The following is a 19,867-nucleotide window of genomic DNA, read 5'->3' on the forward strand; positions in this document are numbered from 1 at the left end:
GTTTAAAAAAATTGAATTCTACTTACGTAGCTGATGACAAAATAGGCCCAAATGTGTGGTCACCCGTTTGAGAGCATAAAATGAAGAAATGATGAAACTCCTGGCTCAGAATACCTTTTAGGGAAATTGCTAAAATTAGCAGTTTTTAAAGTCTTCGTCTATATATTGATTATCATTGCTTTATAAACATTTCTGTTGAAAAAGTTGTTCGTTCATATAATAGCAGCCCAAGTTGTTCTGATTTCAAAGTGAAACTAACTTTGGATCGTTTTATTCAAATGGAGTTCGAGTCGCTCCCAGAATTTTGTTTGAAATATTTGGCTAAAAATTCCTTTGTACTTACAATCTCATAGTATATGCATAATAAATAAACACCTTTAAGTATATGATGGAATACAAACGTGATTTTGAAATGCATTCATTACACCAACGAAAATGAACTAATTTGATACGATAAAACCATAAACACAGTAATCAACCCGAAGGTCGGTTTGGTAGGTGATCGTAGAGTTCACCCAGTACTAAGCCCTATACGGCGTGTGAAATTCACACGTCAGGGTAGGGGGGCCAGTTCCTTTCCCTGTGCCGGTTATGGTTTCCCAGGAAGATCTCGAAAAAATCACAAAGCTTGGGTGGAGCTGCAGGTGCCCAGAGAGTTGTCCGGGAATCGAACCAGGGTCCTCCGGTCATTAGTACAATGCTCTACCCCATGGACTACCACGAACCACTTTGATACGGTATGGATACGTATTTTATTTAAACATTTTCGACGGACATTATAAAATTTAAATAAACTTGAATTGGAGTATTCGAATTCCGCAGTCATTATCATATTACCCTATAGATGTTCGTTGCCATTTTTAATTAAATTCAGTCTCCTTCCCTCCCGGTAAAAATCGGTGCCTCATTCTTTATGCACGAAAAAAATGAAATATTGAATCAGTTGAACATTAAAACCTACATCAAGCCCAAAATTATCGCTCAATATCCCCGCAAAGTAAAATTTAACATTCATCTCGCGTCAGCGGATGCGGCGGCAATGGATCTCAATAACTTCATAAAAATGTATTTTCCAGGTGGTTATCCCAAAGCATACAGGCCGAGGGTAGCAATTACTGTTCCACTCACTTATTCAACCCCCCAGTCGACCCCTCCCAGGTCACGGAAGGGCACCCTCCCCCCCGCCCCTGCCCACGGGGTGCGGGGAAGGAACCCCTCGTTAAAAAGGAACTCTCTTCGGCCCATCCCAATCCCCCCTCAACGACGCCCCGTTTGATTCCTTCTTTACGACGAGAGCGCGAGAAGAAAGACCCCCCCGCAAATCCCCGGGCTGTGCTGCCCTCGCAAACAAGGGGGGGGGGGGACGAATCCTCCCCCTACGACCCTCCTCGCTTCGTGAGTGTGCAAGCCCTCCGTTTAAAAAAAACCGATGACGTCACGTCGCGAAACGGATAACGGGGCGCGCCCCCCGTGGTAGATATGCGAAACACAGTGATTACCAACAATACTCGATAACGACCGGCAATTTCATGGCAACCCCACCTTGTGTTATTTCCCATAATCCCGTTGGGGCGTTGGGCGGGGAAGTCCACCCACGCATCGCGTCTGCTTACTCAGTCCACCGCTGCGATTCCCACTCCCTTCAACTCAGGCGTCCGCCCTCTTCCCGTTCGCCACACCGCTTCGAGGGGCGCTTCTTCGTTAGTGCCTGGCCACCGACCGACCGGCCCTGGTGGTCAGCGATCGAAGCAAGTTTCTCCGTGAGAACGACAGTGTTTTGAGTCTGAAGAATTAAAATCACCTGGTATAACTTCCACATTTTATATATCCAACCTACCGTGGTTTCGAGTGTCAATTTCAAGGGATCGGTAAGGCGAGCCTTCTCATATAGTCAACGAATTCATGAATTAAAATTTGAATTGCTACCTCCTGCACCTGATTCGCCAGATATAGTCCCCTTGGATTATTTTCTGTTCGAAAACTTGAAAAAATGGATCGGTGGTCAAAGATTCTCCAACCGTGAAAAAGTGATGTCGGCAGTTAATGGCTATTTTGAGGTGCAAGACAGTTCTTATTATAAAAACTTATTGAACATCGCTGGGAAAAGTGTATGGAGCTGAAAGGAAATTATGTTGAAAAATAAATACATTTTTTTCCAAAATATTTTTATTTTCTTTGTTGGATCGGGTACTTCTGGGACCATCCTCGTATACAGTATGTCGTCTTAATAGGAATTGGGGGAAGGAAGAAGGTTTCTTGGTTGGAGTGGGTAGGGGAAATGAAGCGAGGTGGCATGGTAGGTGTTAGGTATGGCATGGCTAGGACAAAAGCCTTTATTATACGATCTGGAAACAATGTCATATACGAGAAATGACTAACATCGCATGACTTCGAGGTAATGAGAGAGGTCAAAGGTGTGATGGCATTTGAGTTGGGCGGATATTCACGAGCCCTAAAAGTATCCCTCCTCATGTAAATTCATTAATTGAGAAATTTGAAGTTTAAGGCCGTGGAGATGTTTTGGGAAAAACTCGGTCTGTTCGTAGTTGACGCGTGAACTTTTGAATATTAGTGTCGGAGATAAAAGAATACTATCTTATTTGGAAATAAATCCTTTGATCCGAATATTCTTAAAAGTATATGATATCAGCGTTGAATTTTACTTGATCTAATTCATTCCAGCTGTTTCGCCGGAAATTACTCATTAGTTTCGCCGAAATTGTTCGTCGAATGGGATTAACTGATCGTCCAGAGCCTAAAGAAATGGTTTTTGTCTGACTTTTAGGCCATGGTTCCAAATCAATTTGGATTTTGGGCATGAAGCATTGATTTGGGATAAACCCCGCACCAAATATCACCCAATTCATCATCTCATACATCGTGTGTTCCGGCGCATATTTACGAGACTGGCGGGAATCACGAGTCTTTGCTATCCTGACACCTGTAGTGGAGCGCAAACCCCTGAGCGGGATCCATGTCTTGTCACCAGGTTTCCCAGCGACCGAGTCAACAAAGTACACTAAACCCATGCCCGATGCGGGACTCGAACCTTTGGGTAAGCAGACAATCACGTTAGCCACCCTGCCAACCCGGCCGGCCGACACTCAATCTCATTGTATTGCCCAACAGTATTCTGTAGCACCACATTTCCATCGTCTCGAATCTTAGTTTCTCTGCTGCTTCCACTCTCCCAATCTGGCATCTGAAAAAAGTATACAGTATTTCATAAAGAAAACTCTGAATAAATCACTTCCTTATGTCAAATGAAGTATAGTAACACAGTAGGAATGAGTTTTAGGCTGGTTGATATTTCTGTTTTTTTCTTTTGCAGGATGAGTCAGGGCAAGATGAGATGCTCTGCATCCTCAACTTCTTCTATTCCCAGCTTCATTATTTCCAATGAAAAGATGAACGGGAAATGTTATCTGTCGGTGGTTAGCCCTCATTTAGAATATGCTGCAAGGATATGGGATCCTCAAGACGTTGGATTGATTGCTGGATTGGATCACGTGCAACGAAGAGGAGCTAAATTTCTAAAACATTGTTATCATAAACTTACTGGCGTATCCAAAATATTAGGGCACCTAGGCTGGGAATCACTCAAGGAACGAAGGTTAAATTACAGATTGAAGCTCTTCAATAAATTGAAAGGACGTCCCTTTAGCAATGATGTTTTAAATGTATTATTATCCCCATCGTGCTACGGTAGGAGAGATCATGTCAATATATTTAGAGAGATTAAGTGTAGAACAGAGAGATTAATGATGTCATTTTTTCCACGAACGATAGAGGATCATAATAGCATTGTCCGACCGCGGTAGGGTCACATTCGGGTAAAACTTATTCTGGTGTTTGTTCACCCCCTACTACACACCCTTTCGGTGGCTTGCAGGGTACTAAAGTATCTATCTATCTAAGTATCCATTCAGTTAGAACTCTTTTGCTCTCTATCATATTTAGTAGTTACGTATACTGGTCATATTATTTCATTACACCTCAGGATAGCCGAAACCTTTTCATTAAATAAAATCCAGTGACTTCCATAGGCAAATCTCATTGAGATAAAGTTACCGATTCCAATGAAAATAATTTTCAATTTTTGAAAAAAGTCATAACTAATTTTCATATAATGTGCTTTATTGGCCATTGAACATGACCAAATCGTCGCCACAGCCGTGAATTGAATAACGAGTTACAAATTTAAACTGCCCAATGCCACAAAATGACATATAGATCGTAGCAATTAGCACAATTCAAGTAATTCAAAGATAATTTACATGACGATGGTGCCACCATAAAAAATGCTTGTTATCAGTAAAATCTTCAATGTTGAATGATTCAGTGAAACCAGGTAAATTGAAAAAGTCATTTTTACCACGAATGATAAGGGATTAGAATAACATTGTCCGGCAAAGCTAATGGGGAAAAGTATTTTGTGTCACAAGCAGTCTGCTGTGTAATCACCCCCTGCCACACCTCCTGGTGGTGACTTGTAGGGTATTAAAATATCTAATAGAAAATTGACATTTTCGGGGCGTAACTTTATGAAATCGATTCATATTGGAAATGAAAAATTAGTAACTTAGTGATTTCACAGAATATTTTCTGTGGAATCACAAAGTTACTATTTTTTTCATTTTCAATAATCAAAATTGGTTCATTTATATATGTACTCTGCCATTTTCTTCTCCATTGTTTCGTATAATATTCCTTCCAGAATATTCGATGCATGTCGAATCATTCGATGTCGTTTGATTCTTTTTACAGAAGTCTTTTTCTTTTGTGGTATAGAGACGTTTACATTTTTCTTAAAGTCCATTTGTACTTCTCCTCTCATATTAGGGCGTGGAGGTGTGTTAACTTCTTGATTTTTGGGTTAGTTCCGAGTGATCATCTTGGATTCCTGGTGCCGTGTTCACTATGAAGTCCTCTCCTGCACCGTCAAATTCACACCTAAGAACACAGACTCCCCCCTTGTCTTATATTACGCATTTCTCTCCCGTCTTGAAGATTCTCGAACTACCCTTTCCATCCTTATCCCCTGGTCTTCATTTGCATTCAGAAAGGATTCCTGTTTCGACTTTCGTTGATATTTTCTTTGCTTTCACTGAAGTGGTCTCTGAGGGTTCTGTAAAATGCTTCAACTCTTACCTGCACCAGGTCACGCTGCACTTCTTTGCTCAGGGTCCATTCTTCTCTGACTCTTCTCGCTCATCTGCTCTTTCCAAATCTTCTGTGAAATATATGTCCCTTCTTAGTCCTTCCTTAGTTCTTTACTTTCTTCTCTCTTCCATCAGATCCAGAATTTTGTCATTGATCTATGGCTTTCTTATTACCGTTTTACCTTCAGTCTAAAGTATTCCTCGCGGTTACTATATGTCCAATTTTTTCAGAACGCCCTGAAACACTATTTGTTTTCCAATTTCTGATGTAAATCAAACCATGGATTCGTCTACCTTTATCTGCAAATCTCAATTTGAAAATACTTACGTGCTCTTCGTTAGCTTCTCGAATCCCACAAGGTCCTTTCTTAAGATTAAATTGTGCTCGCTGTCTATAACTGCCCAGAGTAACTTCTGCGGCCCTTAATTTCATTCCTACATCTCTGCTTTGTGGCATGTAGTCAATTTGTTATCTTCTTACCTCTCCTCGAGTCTTCCACGTGTATCGTCTTCGTGGGTGGCAGAAAAAGACTTTGTTACCCACTCCTAATTTATGTCTATTTTCCCTTTCAATTCACTTCCCCTAGACCATGCTTTGCAAGTGTCATTCCATCCTGGTATTCTCCATTCATCTCAGCCTATTCTCCAATTATAATTAGATTTCCGTTTCCCTCTACAATTTATATTGCTTCGGCGTATTCGTCCCGCGCCTCTCTCTCACTTCGTCATCATCGTGGCTAATATCGACCGTTGCGGTGTCTGTCTTCACTCATGTTATATTCAAACTTTACACCAGCTATAAACACCGTTACGTTTAGAAACTAAATTGAACTTTCGAGCCAATGTATGATGTAATTTTTCTGCCCATGTATGGGGTCAATTTGAATCAACTCTTGGGAAGTCTCAGGTTATGAAAATCCATATTAATGTATAACATTTTCTGTGGATTGATTTTTGGAATTAACTTTTCAAATTAATAGTATCAATAAAAGTCCTAGCCCCATTAGTATTGAATCTAACAATTTTCTGAATACCACACACTCCAGTTCTCAATTGTTCGATATTATTGCATATTATGACATCCAAACCCTAATGAATTTCTATTCAGCCACCGACGCTTTTAATGATCACTTCTTCAATGAACGAACGCATCAATGTCGATTAATGGGGTTTCATCTCACGCATATAATCACTTCCAGTCGCGTTAATCCGGCGTGTGTGCCCATTCTATCCAACTTTTACATTCGTCCATCCGTCGTAGCAATAGGTCACGGTTTAATGAGTGGGCGTGATGGCGGGGCAGGGGCGTGGGTGGGCGGGCCCCGGCGGTCCAGTTTATACAAAACCATTTCTCCGTGAAATCCATGGCGTTGCTTTAATTCAATCTTTGGCCGCCGCGCGGAGGACGTCGCTCTGTCATCATCATGAACCGCGGAGAATAATGGCACGGGGTAATGAAGTCCATTCGAAAGGAGAGGGCGTCGGGGGAGGGGAGAGAGACCGAGAAGGGTGACCGGAGCACCACCCTCCCCCCCCACCTCCAGTCGAAGAGCGATAGCCAGCGCCCCTCCATCTCTCTCCCCCACCCCCTTCCACCACTTGCGATTTGATTGGGGTGGGGGGAGGAATTGTCTCTCATTGTGCGTATCACACGTATGCACGGAGAGAAACCCGAGAGGGGTTCGCTGATTAGCGTCTGCCCCCCCTCCCCCTATCTGCTCTTTCCTCCGTGGGATCTATCGAGGTAGCGAGTGGCATTCATCGGGTGCTCAATCGCCCCTCCCGCTGCCGCCCTGTCATCTGCCGGACGCTCTCCCTCCCCGACCTCCCTCGCTTCCGTCTCCCGCACAACTACGGCCGGCCCTCGCAGCACAAATAAGCTCCCTTTGTTTACTGCGGATGTCTGATAGGGGAATAAAAAACGCGGAAATCCGTATCCATTATTCGTGTCGTCGTAGACTGGGAAGATGGCGCTCGTGTCCGATGGGGCTGTGTGTGATCTAGGCGTCGCTGAACCGGAGGTGACGACGCTCGAGTTTCATGCGTCCCGGGTGCCGTCCGTCTATACTTTTACGACCCGCGGCGCCTCACTTGCTTGTTTCCAAGGATTGGTTAACTGATATTACGTCCAGAAATATTGTGTCATTTTCAAAATGCACCCAGTATTTGTGACATTATATTGCATTAAAAACATCATTTAATTGTATTCTCTTAAATTTCATTTTGTTAGGGATACGAATGGGTATGGTTGGGCTTCACTATTTGCTTGAGAAATAGGAGCATGGAACGCATTTTTAAGACTTTAAAAGTTAAGTGTTAACATTTTTTTCGCATTTTCATGTTTCCAATATAATCAGGCATCTAGACGGTAAAGGAGGATTTTGTAATTTAGATCAGGGGAGGATCACAATGGTTTCAACTGACTAGTTGAGAGTTTCATGAAGAGGACAATGGAATAAATGTAGTATTACAAATATTTGCTTTCATTGGTTACTGTGCATAAGCCTTCGTAGGCATTTCTCTGGTGGAGAAAAATAAATACGGACCGAACTGTTACCCCCGAGCTCAATGGAAAGTGGACAAACTGTGGTTTAGTATTATTAAGTATATCAAGTTTTTTATGGTAAATTTATGGTTTGGGTCCGCTGTTATAATACCTGAGGAACTAAACTTTAAAATCAGCATCTCAAAATGAAGAGCGTGTCATCTTATTAAGTGAATGTTGTTAATATATTTTTAAGGTATCGTTAAAATAGACTGGTCGATCAGATTGCTTATTCACTAAACGGGCAGAAGACTCTTTTTGACCTCATATAAAAATGCTAAAGCTGGAGAAATTTCCTCGTGAGGAAGAAAATGCGCTCCGCTGCACACCCGATGAAAGGGAATATGTTTAATTTAATACCTGATTCCACTATTCCGTTTATTACGACGTTTTTGGCATATACTGTATTTCCTAACACCAAAGAGGAGTTTGCTCTTAATCAGTCATTACCTTTAATTGCTAATTCTTTTGACTGGCTTATTGTTGGAATTCAAATTGTTGATTAAGTGGATTTCCGTCCTCATTGTCTGTTGAAATGGAAGTAATACCCATATCAGAACTCGATGGAGCCACTCGTAATTATTTGGTGAAACCCGACCAATTCAAACCTCAATCATTGATTCTATTCGCTAGTGTACAGGCTTCTCATGCCAAAAGCCTGCCAGAGCCTGTGTGTTATAGAAATGAGTTCATATCCTGGGCCCCCGCTTGGAGTGCTCTTAAATTACCGTCATAGTTCCGCCGAGTGGGAGGTAACTCCGTTTGAAAATTGAATTAACTCAATATAAAGATGTCGTCCTGCTTTTTTCACTTCTTCTTGTCTTTCATACGTAGCCTTAGGCATTCCAAAATTACCAAATTGTAAAATTACCAAAATTAAGGCAATGACCTTATCATTCAGCCTCATCTTAACCCCTCTTACGTCCCCCACGTCTAATTTCATTCTATATGACAAGTCGGCTTAGATGGGTGAAGGGCCCGTCTGCTAACTAAATAGATCTTGAGTTCTTGTAATTCGCGTAGCATTATTTTTGAGTTTTAAGTCCGGCTCCACAAAAATCCCTAAAAATCCAGGGTGTGTAAACCCATTAACTCCCTCCATCTTAGACCAAGCTCTGAAGAAACAAACGAACAAATTTAAGAAAAATAAATTATTAACTTTGACTACAGCGACTTTAAAAGGTTGTTGATTGATAAAATACGAAATTAACAATGAGCGCACTTCGTTTTATTGATATGGAAAGCATTTAAATGTTGATTCTGAATTGAAATGACGACAGTCCGTGTACGCAACAGCATAGGGAGAGGGGAGCGCTTCTCGCCTTCGATAAATGACGTCGCGCTCTCTCTTCAACCGCTAAGGTAACGGTTGCCGCCCACCGTCAGGCCCGAGAGGGGACCTTCGCACTAGCCCCTCGCCACGTTTTCATGCCTACATGAATACCGTACGGAAAATCTTTATCGTAGCGTGAAAGTTAGAATTCTCTCTGTCGGTCGATATTCTTTTCGCCATCGGCGTCATCGTAACCGTAAGGCCGTGTACTCCAATCTAGAAATGCACGCCGTCACTCGACGTGCAAAGATAGCACGGTAATAATGGCCAGGCACGATCCGGCCACCAGCCAGCCTTTGACAGAGTAGCAGTACAGAATAGGGGTAAGTTTAGTTGATAAGCTCATGACGATGTTGTGATTTTTTATGGTTAAATAGCGTTAAGTTGGATATGAAAAAATAATTAAGTGAGGAAGTAAGTGGTCAGGTGAATCGTCAGGAATATTTTCATTGCATAAAACGGGTCGAACCGAATAAATTGGGTTGCTTCCATGCAGAATATCTCCCCACGCGTGCGTTCTAATGAACGGGACATTACAATCACGTCACAGTTTCAATAAAACACACCTAGCATCGGATGGTATCGGATTCGGGTGTAACTTAGCACACTCCTCGCACTCCTTCTGTATCTTCTCGCAGTGTTGGGCGCAGGCGAAACATAATTAATGAGAATAACGAGTTGATAGAATGCTATTCATCAATATTTGTATTGTTCTAAGTAATCGGTGTGATTCAGCAGCAGTTTTCTTCAAATGAAAACAAAAAAATTAATGCTGTCCACGAATACTCTTTGATTTGTATAAATTTCGACACATTGAACACAGCAGCGCAACACCATGCAAACACTTTTTCAGTTTATCACTCGCGCACGTCTGACACTTGTTGATGGCATAACAAAATGGCGTAAATACCAAATCTCTAAACCACAAAATGCACTGTTGCAGCATCTGTTGCCTGATATCCACATTTCACACTCGTACACCTGTGAATGTTTTTTTCGTGTTCATTTTTTCATTGATTTCATTTCATTTCCCCTTGAAGAGATACTATTTGTGTAATTTCCTGATAAAATTTTCATATTTCCATCTTGAATTTCGTCCTTACCTTCACCGAAAGGTTCTTGCTATTTTTTTCTTAAACAATTCCTTGCCTCTATATTTCGCCTCGGTTTTCTCTGTTCCGTCTGGCTCTCGAAATACGAAATACCGTTTTCCCTTGCTTTGTCTCCAGTTATCACTCTAATGATTGTGACAGAGGACTAGATGATTAAAGTTGAGGACACTACCACAGTGTCGAATTGCTATTTATGTAAATGTAACATGAAATCAATTTTTGCAATATAAGAACGCATTTTTCTCGTAAGCAATAAATCATATGTGCAGGATGGGTATATCTTTGGTCAGAGATTTAATGAGAGAATGAGATAATTCAGAGACGGAGTATGTCAAGTCAGAGCCAATTCCGTCTGCCTCTCTGGAAAACAATGGATGACTGATGTTTCTATGCTACTGGCATGGTGAAGAGGGGAACTCCCGCCATTTGTCAGAAGCGGAGGTCACTCAAACCCGGGTCAGCTCGATGGAGATCCCGAAGCCTCCGTGGGCGTATGGGTTGTCTAGCGAGAAGCGAGTCACTGAGTGAGTCACTCGTCTCCCACGACCTCTCTCTCCCCATTCCCTGCACTTTTCCTGAATACGTCGACCCGGGTCATGCCGCGAGGCGCTTAGGTTATTTCCTTCCATTTCTCTTCGTCCCTTAAGAAAATACCAACTATAACAAAGTTTCTGGTTTAATTTTTTCTCAGTTCCCTTTCCTGTTTTAACGACAATACGTCTCTCTCCAATTTTTATTTTATCTTTTAAGCCTCTGAATATAAAATCTATTTTGCTGCAATTTGGCTACTTCGTAATTAATATCTCAGCCTGGTGGAATGGTCTTTGTCGGACCAACCAATTGTGTGCAAATTTCCTCTCCTGAAACGCAGCCATAATGGTGCAAATGGGTCAAAACGATATGCTTCAATTTTTCTCGGCGAAATGAAAATGCAATGAGGAACGCGAAAGAGACGGATTCATCCCAATTTCACCCAGGAGTCTTCGCATAGCCGTCGCTCCATTTAGAACCGGTACGATAGAGGGATGGAGATGGTTGAAGGTCGACCAACCACAGGCGTGTCACCTACATTTAAAAGTCAAAACGTGAAAGGATGGGCGCGATTGAGCGAGAGAAGAAGCGAGTGTTCTGTTTTCATCCATTATCTTAAATATCAGATGGATTTTTTGCTGGTTTAACAGGTCAGTGACATCAATTGGCACGATAAAGTAGCTTCCGTTGAGTCCAAAGAATTTTTTCAATTAAATTTGTTACTTTCATTGTTTTAACCTAGCTCTTTTTGGAAAAAATGGCATTTTTGACAGAATTAGGATGACTTCCACTTTAGGGCCTTCTGTGGCGATGCACGCCTGCGCCGGTGAGTGCGTGGCTCTAAGGGCCCGTATCGCTGCGTTGGAGGGTATCGTGGTTGAGCTTCGGTCTAAGTTTGACGGGAAGGTTGCCATTCCGCAGCAGGGCTTCATTCTGGGTGGAGGTGCGAAAACTCGCCTCGCCGATGGGGCCTCATGGATTTGTCCGGATGCAACAAGCGGAGGAGTGATCGAGAGGTCGCCCGGAGTTCGATCCTTTGATGGGGAGAGGTGCCATTCCGGAAACAATAGGATTAGAAGGTTGTCTCGCGCCGTAGCGGGGGAAAGTTAACGCTGCGGCGAGGAATGGGAGATGCGAATGCAAACCCCACCCCGGTCTCCAACAGGCATCAGGTGTTATCGGAGCTATTAGCCCAGCGGTATCTGCAGCCTTTACCTCCGCCCCTGTGACAGCACCACCCAGAAGGAACCGTCAGAGTTGGAAGGTGAGATTCTAGTGATATGCTGTGGTAACGTCAGACGTGTGATGCTCCCATTACGGGAGAGGGTAGACCATGAGAGCAAGCGCCTGACGGCATGGTACTTTCCAACCGGCGGCGGCGTTTAAAAAACAAAGTCGCAGAATATCATCACTTTATTCAAAGCAGAGGCGCAGATATGATTATTGGGACAGAAAGCTGGTTATCCACTGATATTGCCGGCGGTGAAATTTACCCAAAATCCTTTTCCAGTTGCAGAAATGACAGAACAAATGGACTCGGGGGCGGTGTCTTTATTGCAGTTAAATACTCTTGCGTCAGCAGGGCTGAATTAATTCCGGGTAATGGTTTGGAAAGCGTTTGGTGCTCAATTAAAAGTCCTGAATCCAAAATAATTTATATATGTGCGTTTTAAAGACCACGAGTTACTCTCATCTATTTATTACTCCTATCGTACTACGGTAGGAGAGATATTTTAATGAAATTAGAGGGATAAAGAGTAGAAAATATAGATTTAAGATGTCATTTTTTCAGGGAACGACTAGGGATCACAATCATATTGTCCAACGCTGCAACATAGATAATCTTTTTAATGTCCACTTCTCAATGAATATTTATTTGCAGCTAATGAAACATCTCTCGTGTTGAGGCTTAAGACTTAAGGGTGTCATACAGGGTTCGTCCGGAAAATAACTGTACTGATTTTTTCCCGCCGCTCCAGGCGCGCCCAGCAACGCTCTGACGGGTTGCGATTGGAGGGGGGTATGTTGGCAAGTGACGCTGAAAAAGGCAGTCGGCTCTGAGCTGTGGTGTAGTGAGGAGCTCTGTTAACGCGAACCTCCACGCTCGACCCACGTCACGGAACGCAATGCCGAAGTTTTTGGAGCAGCGTTATTCCATCAAATTTGCGGTAAAGCTTGGGAAATCGTCTACCGAAACTGTCGGTATGATTAACCAGGCTTACGGGGAGTCAGCCATGTCCAGAAACATGATCTTTCGGTGGCACAAGATGTTCGTGGAGGGCAGAGAAGAGGTCGACGACGAACCACGGCCTGGACGCCCATCAACGACACTCACCGACGAAAATGTGCGAAAAGTTCGCGATGTACTGAACTCTGATCGTCGTCTTAGTGTTCGGATGATAGCAGAGCAGTGTAATGTGCCAAAAACAATAGTGCACGAGATTATTACAGATGCGAAAAATTTGTGCAAAGTTGGTGCCGAAAGTGCTCAGTGATGATCAAAGACTCAATCGTTTGGAAATCGCGACACAACTTGCGGATCACTGCAAAAATGATCCACATTTTTTAGAGAACGTTGTTTCGGGTGACGAGACGTGGATCTTTGAGTACGGCCCGGAGTCGAAGAGGCAAAGTGCGGAGTGGCACACCCCATCATCACCCCGTCAAAAGAAAGCTCGCATGAGCAAATCTCGGATCAAGGCGATGCTCATTGTCTTTTTTGACAAAAGGGGAGTCGTCCACTACGAATTTGTACCTGAACGACAAACTGTAAATGCTGCATTTTACGTCCAAGTGCTCGACAGGCTTCGAAAACCAGTCGCCCGCGTCCGGCCAGCGATCAAAAACATCTGGCGGCTGCATCACGACAATGCGCCGTCTCACACCGCGCTTGTCGTGTCGGACTTCTTGGCCAAGCACGGCGTGGCAACGCTGCCGCACCCGCCCTACAGCCCGGACTTGGCACCACCGGACTTCTTTCTGTTCCCGAAGATAAAGAGGAGTTTGAAAGGAACGCGATACGGGACTTTGGACGCCGTCAAAGAGGCCGTGACGACGTGTCTTCGAGAGGTTCCCGATGATGCCTTCGCGGGAGCGTTCCAAGAATGGGAACGCCGCTGGAACAAGTGTATCGACTCACAAGGGTCCTATTTTGAGGAATATTAGCTTAAGATATGTAAAAGTGTAATAATTTTTTTTTCCTGAGTTCAGTACACTTATTTTCCGGACGAACCATGTAACATATTCAGTACATCGCCCGATCATATACGACGAGCAGAAGAACACCATCATTCTCAAAGAAACATATTTTTTAATAAGGCATTAATCATTACAATATCCTCCATCGATCAGTCCCAATGTGTGTGATCGTCTGGCCGTTCGGAAAGTGACTTCATCGATTGCAGGGCCAGTTAATTAGATATATAAACGTCTTTGTTCGGGCGAAATTGAGACCAGATGGGATAGCGCTAGTGGTTATGAGTGTCTTTCGTGACGCGGTGACCCCTAACCTTCCTTCCTCGTCAGTAAATGTCATGGAGGGCCCCCACCCCGGTTTCAAATGTGTGACGGCATTTGTGGTCGTAGACTTTCGTGTCGTGTTGTCACGCCATCGCCTTGTCCTTCTCCTAGTCTCCACGTCCCCCCACCCTCCAATCAGTGCTCGTCGAAATCAAGCGGCAGACCCCATTCAAGAGGGGCGGGCAGTAACGACGGCAGGCCGACCCCTGCCCCCCTCCGCGGGCCCTTGTCCCGAGAGAGTGGCGCCTAGGCGGACCTTTGCAGAGGTTCTCCCCGTGAGAGGAGGAGGAGATTACAACGTGAACCCGTCGCCTTTCTCCCCCACCCCCCCGCCCTCTTTCTCTAGCCCCCCTCCCTCGCCCTTTCTCTCGCATCCCCACCCTCCCCCTTCGAGAGGTGCCTGCCACTTGTCCCGCGCCGTTTCCAACGGTTTTCTGCTCAGTCACTCACTACGGATTGGAAGAAAATCCCTTTCTCGATCTCCCTCTCTCTTGTAACATTCAGCACTCTGTGGTACAAGCGTGTCTAATGGAATGTTAATATTGAAGGAATTTTTGGGGGAACAGCAAGAGCTCTCTCTCTCTCTCTCTACAATCCGTGGGAAAGGTTGATACTTTTAGGCCGGGAAAAATATCCATGGGCTAAAGTGTGATGATGTAAACTGTATTTTTAATTTCTGTTTAATCCATATCGCGATTTGTAGAAAACTGAGTCAAAATGTTCTTAACCGTTTATTTGGAAGTACGCACCAAAAAAGAAATAATCTTATGAAAGGCTTGATCTTAAAATACGATGTATTGTTGACCATCCTTAACTGTGACGCAATAAGTTCGACGAACGTATTTCATTGTTTGCCGATATTTTCAAGTAACGTTTTTGAATAAGCGGATCGTATCTTTTTCATCATGCTTAGTTCAATATATTTATGTGTTTATATAAACACATTTATTTAATATATAAATGTGTGTGTATGTGTATATACAGGTATATATATATATATATATATATATATATATATATATATATATATATATATATATATATATATATATATATGTATGTATGTATACTATATATAATACATACACACATACGAAGGGTCACTGATGAATCTGAGCGTGCTCAAGTGCGTCACTTGGGATAAAACCCGGGTGGTCAGGTTAGTGCCCCAGCGCTCTACCCACTGTACTACCGCGCCCTATAATCGGACATAATACCCTCTGCCATCATGTTTCAAATGAAAACAAAAGGACAAAGCATTACATTATCAATTCTGCCCTACAGGCCTCTTAATATTTAGAACATGTTGGATGCTATGTGTATATCAGCATTTTGATTCATATGACATTTATGATGTTTTTGTAAGAGAGACTCGCGGTTCGTCATTTAAATAATGAGTATTTCAGGAGCTCTTTTTAGCTTACTTAGAATAACTGGCCGGAAATGACGAGAATATATATAAATAACGATCATTTACTCTAAAAAATCCAGTATCACGTGAAACCAGGTAACAATATATGCTCTACCCATATAGCCGGGGAACTAATGAATTTCTGGATAGATCTTAAGATCAGATATTGTTATGAAATTACATTTCACCAGCGTCGTGGCGCAAAAAAATTCTTTCTCTGAAGTCACAAATTTTAAAAAAGGGAAAATTTACGCATAATTCAAAGCTGAATTACTCAAATATAGAAAGGATTATGCAGTCACTATCAAGCAGCCATTGAAAATGTATTGATTTTAATATCATCTCCCTTGCCATGGACTACAACCTTGACGTGGTGGAAGGGCTTGTGCGTTCCAATGACCCCTAGAGCTGTACCAGCGGGAGTAATAATAATTGCTCCTGGTAGGGTCCCCAATGCCAGATAGGTCGAAGGTTAGGAGCCAGACGAAAGGTAGTCCACACAGCGTATGTTCCTCAGTGAGGCGGCCAGCAAGTGATGGTGTCACGTTAAAAACACTATTGAAGAAGACAACGGGAAACCACCTCAATTATCATTTCCAAGATTAACATGATGGACTATACAGAGATTTTGAGCCCTGGCAACTACGGGGCTCGGCTCAATCGGCCGTGTGTCGTGCCCGGCTGCGGGGGAGGCAAGGCTGTGCCTTTAAAAAGGCCTCAGGCAGTTAAATATTGTCTGGCCACGTTCCTTTCAGCCGTCAATGCGCCGTGCAGCATATAATTACTTAGCCTTCGGGCCTCAGCGAGAGATTTCTAACGAGCAAAAACATTAATTTAAAAACGAAATATTTAAGAAATAAAATGAATAATTTTCAATCTTAAATGTAAATATATTATAAGCGTATGCACTGATAGTAATTAATCAGGAGGAAATTATCATTCAAATTCAATTAATATTTATAATAAACCATTTATTTGATTTCAAGAGACATTTTGAATTGAACCGATGAATTTTAAATAAGATATCCCGGGAGAACGCCATAAGGAAACGCAAATGCATAATTGAGCGATTGAATATCGAAGAGAACCGGTCACATTTCACAACGCGTGGGAATTGGATCACCGGCGACGAAATATTCCGGGTTCTGTAGAGTCCTTTTAAGGGTGTGCACGGGGGCGATGGGAAAGGGAAGAGGTGGGAGGGAAGTGGGAGAGTTAAAGACGGAGGAGCTCTTGATAGGTAAGCAGGATAATGTAATGTGATGCGTGGAAGGGTTATTTCTGGTATTCCCTTTGCCCTATTCAATTTCAGAGTGAAGAAAGTACGCACAAAGAAAGAAGGTGGGAGATTGAATTACACATCATTGCTTAGTTTGTCTTTCAATCAACGGGGACGATGAGGCCAGCATCCGAAAGTGTGAGTTAAAATTGTGAAAATGATATATTCGCAAGACATTTAAAGACATGGCGGCGTCCAATACACTTGAAGTAAAAGCATAACAAATGATAAAGTGAAATCATTATTTACATTTTTTAAGTCAATTTAAAAAGTGATTGTAAGCATTTTGCGAGCCATACATTGCACGATAAATTAGTTAGGATTCATTTCCGGGGCCTTATTCATTGCAAGTCTAAATATTTATACTATTTGCCGGGATCTTATCTCGCCATACACAACATGTTCAATCAATGAGGCGTAGGAAGTCAAACACTCTTGATATTCCACAAGATATAACTTAACTGCGACCGGTTTCGATAAAGTGTACAGGGTTCGTCCGGAAAATAAGTGTACTGAGCTCAGGAAAAAAAATTTATTACACTTTTACATATCTTAAGCTAATATTCCTCAAAATAGGACCCTTGTGAATCGATACACTTGTTCCAGCGGCGTTCCCATTCCTGGGACGCTCCCGCGAAGGCATCATCGGGAACCTCTCGAAGACTCGTCGTCGACCTCTTCTCTGCCCTCCACGAACATCTTGTGCCGAAAGATCATGTTTCTGGACATGGCTGACTCCCCGTAAGCCTGGTTAATCATACCGACAGTTTCGGTAGACGGTTTCCCAAGCTTTACCGCAAATTTGATGGAATAACGCTGCTCCAAAAACTTCGGCATCGCGTTCCGTGACGTGGGTCGAGCGTGGAGGTTCGCGTTAACAGAGCTCCTCACTACACCACAGCTCAGAGCCGACTGCCTTTTTCAGCGTCGCTTGCCATCATACCCCCCTCCAATCGCAGCCCGTTAGAGCGGTGCTGGGCGCGCCTGGAGCGGCGGGAAAAAATCAGTACAGTTATTTTCCGGACGAACCCTGTATAGTCATTTGGTCAGATAATGATATGCTGAATCGAAACTGGTCGCAGTAAAGTCATATATTTTGTGGAATATCAGAGTGTTACCTTTTCTACGCATCATTGAGTTCCACCAAGTTGCGTCAACCGCCGTTGCATACTATGCTATCAAATTTAATTACGTGACATTAATGAAGCTAACCGGATTTCAAATAGTGATACTTTCGAAACATTATGAAACCTTGAAACAAAATGGATTTTTCTATCATTGGCGTGAAACCATTCAATATAAATATACTACAAACATTGCCACGAGCATTTGGCCTGAAGGACACGCATCGCCTATGACCCGGGGGATGAGGACCGTATTGTCCCGCCCGATGGAAGAGATACTATCGTGCATGTATGAATGCACGACGTCGGACAGCGTGCATGCTGTCGGTTTAGATATTAGAGACTGAAACGGTTATTATAACAAATAAGGTGGTACATCTGGCGAATTATCAAAAGAACTTGTGGTTCGAAGGAATTTTGGTTGAAATTTCAAGATTGGAGTTGCAATAATGCCTCAAAAATTTTCATGGAGATTTTCAGTTTCGGGAACACGAAAATATCACTGGAGACCAGATCTGTGAAATACGATGGCGGTGGCATCATTATTCTGTTTCTTTTGGCCAAACATTCGCGCAGAAGTAACGATGTGTGTGCAGGGGCGTTGTCATGGTGCAAAAGCCAATTTTTGTTATTCCACAGATTCGGGCGTTTACGGAAGATTACTTCGCGCAAATCACGCATACTACCTTGATCAAAAAGTTCCCGGAATAACCACCGTGTGGCGCTCTCATCGTTCCGATTTGAGTTCTGTTTTTTTGTTAAATTGGTACATCTGTTGTTGATATTCCCTTTAAATCTTAGTGTCATAACTTGACATTTGCAAAAGTTACGTAGCCAAGAGTACATCTATCTCTGTGTGTGTTGGCGATTTTTTTACAATTTCAGAAATGGATTTAAATTCGCAACAACGAACTTGTATTAAATTTTGCGTAAAAAACGGATTTAGTGGCGCACGGACGTTGGAAATGTTGGAAAAGTGTTTCGGCAACGATTCTCTAAAAAAACGGTCGTTTACCAGTGGCACGAGCGGTTCAGAAGTGGTCGTGAGTCAATCGAAGATGATGAACGCAGTGGCAGACCATCGACATCGAAAGTCGGTGAAAAAATTGATAAAGTAAAAGAAATGTTGGTCAATAACCGCAAATTAACCATCAGAGAAATAGCGGAGGACTTGAACATTGCCTATGGATCCGCCCAAGACATTGTGGTTAATGATTTGGGTTTCCGTCGTGTAGCATGCCAAAAGACCTCAATTTCATGCAAAAAAGAGACCGTGTTGACGTCGCAAAAGACATGATTTGCGAGGCTGAATCCGATCCCACATTCATCAAAAGGATCATTACTGGAGACGAGACGTGGGTTTATGAGTACGACACGCAATCCAGACATCAGGCAAGTGAATGGCGTTCACCAAATGAGCCGAGACCAAAAAAACCACGTCGTTTTCAGTCAAAAAAGAAGGCAATGCTGACGGTTTTCATGGATTACAACGGTGTAGTGCATCATGAATTTTTGCCAGAAGGCCAGACAGTAAACAAAGAGTATTATTTGGGCGTTATGAGACGTTTGCGTGAAGCAATTCGCCGAAAGAGACCAGAAATGTGGGCAGAAAACTCGTGGATGTTGCACCATGATAACGCACCGTCGCACAGTGCTATCATTATTCGTAATTTTTTGACGAAAAATGCAACAAATACCATCCAACAGCCACCGAATTCACCTGATTTGGCTCCCTGTGACTTCTTTCTGTTCAATCGAGTTAAAAAACCATTACGGGGAACGCGTTTTAGCAGCCGAGAGGAAGTAATGGAAAAATCGCAGGAAGCACTGATGGACATACCGAAAACCGAA

The sequence above is a fragment of the Hetaerina americana genome, unplaced genomic scaffold, assembly GCF_022747635.1.
Source record: "Hetaerina americana unplaced genomic scaffold, ioHetAmer1.1.p SCAF_22, whole genome shotgun sequence".
NCBI lineage: Eukaryota > Metazoa > Arthropoda > Insecta > Odonata > Calopterygidae > Hetaerina > Hetaerina americana.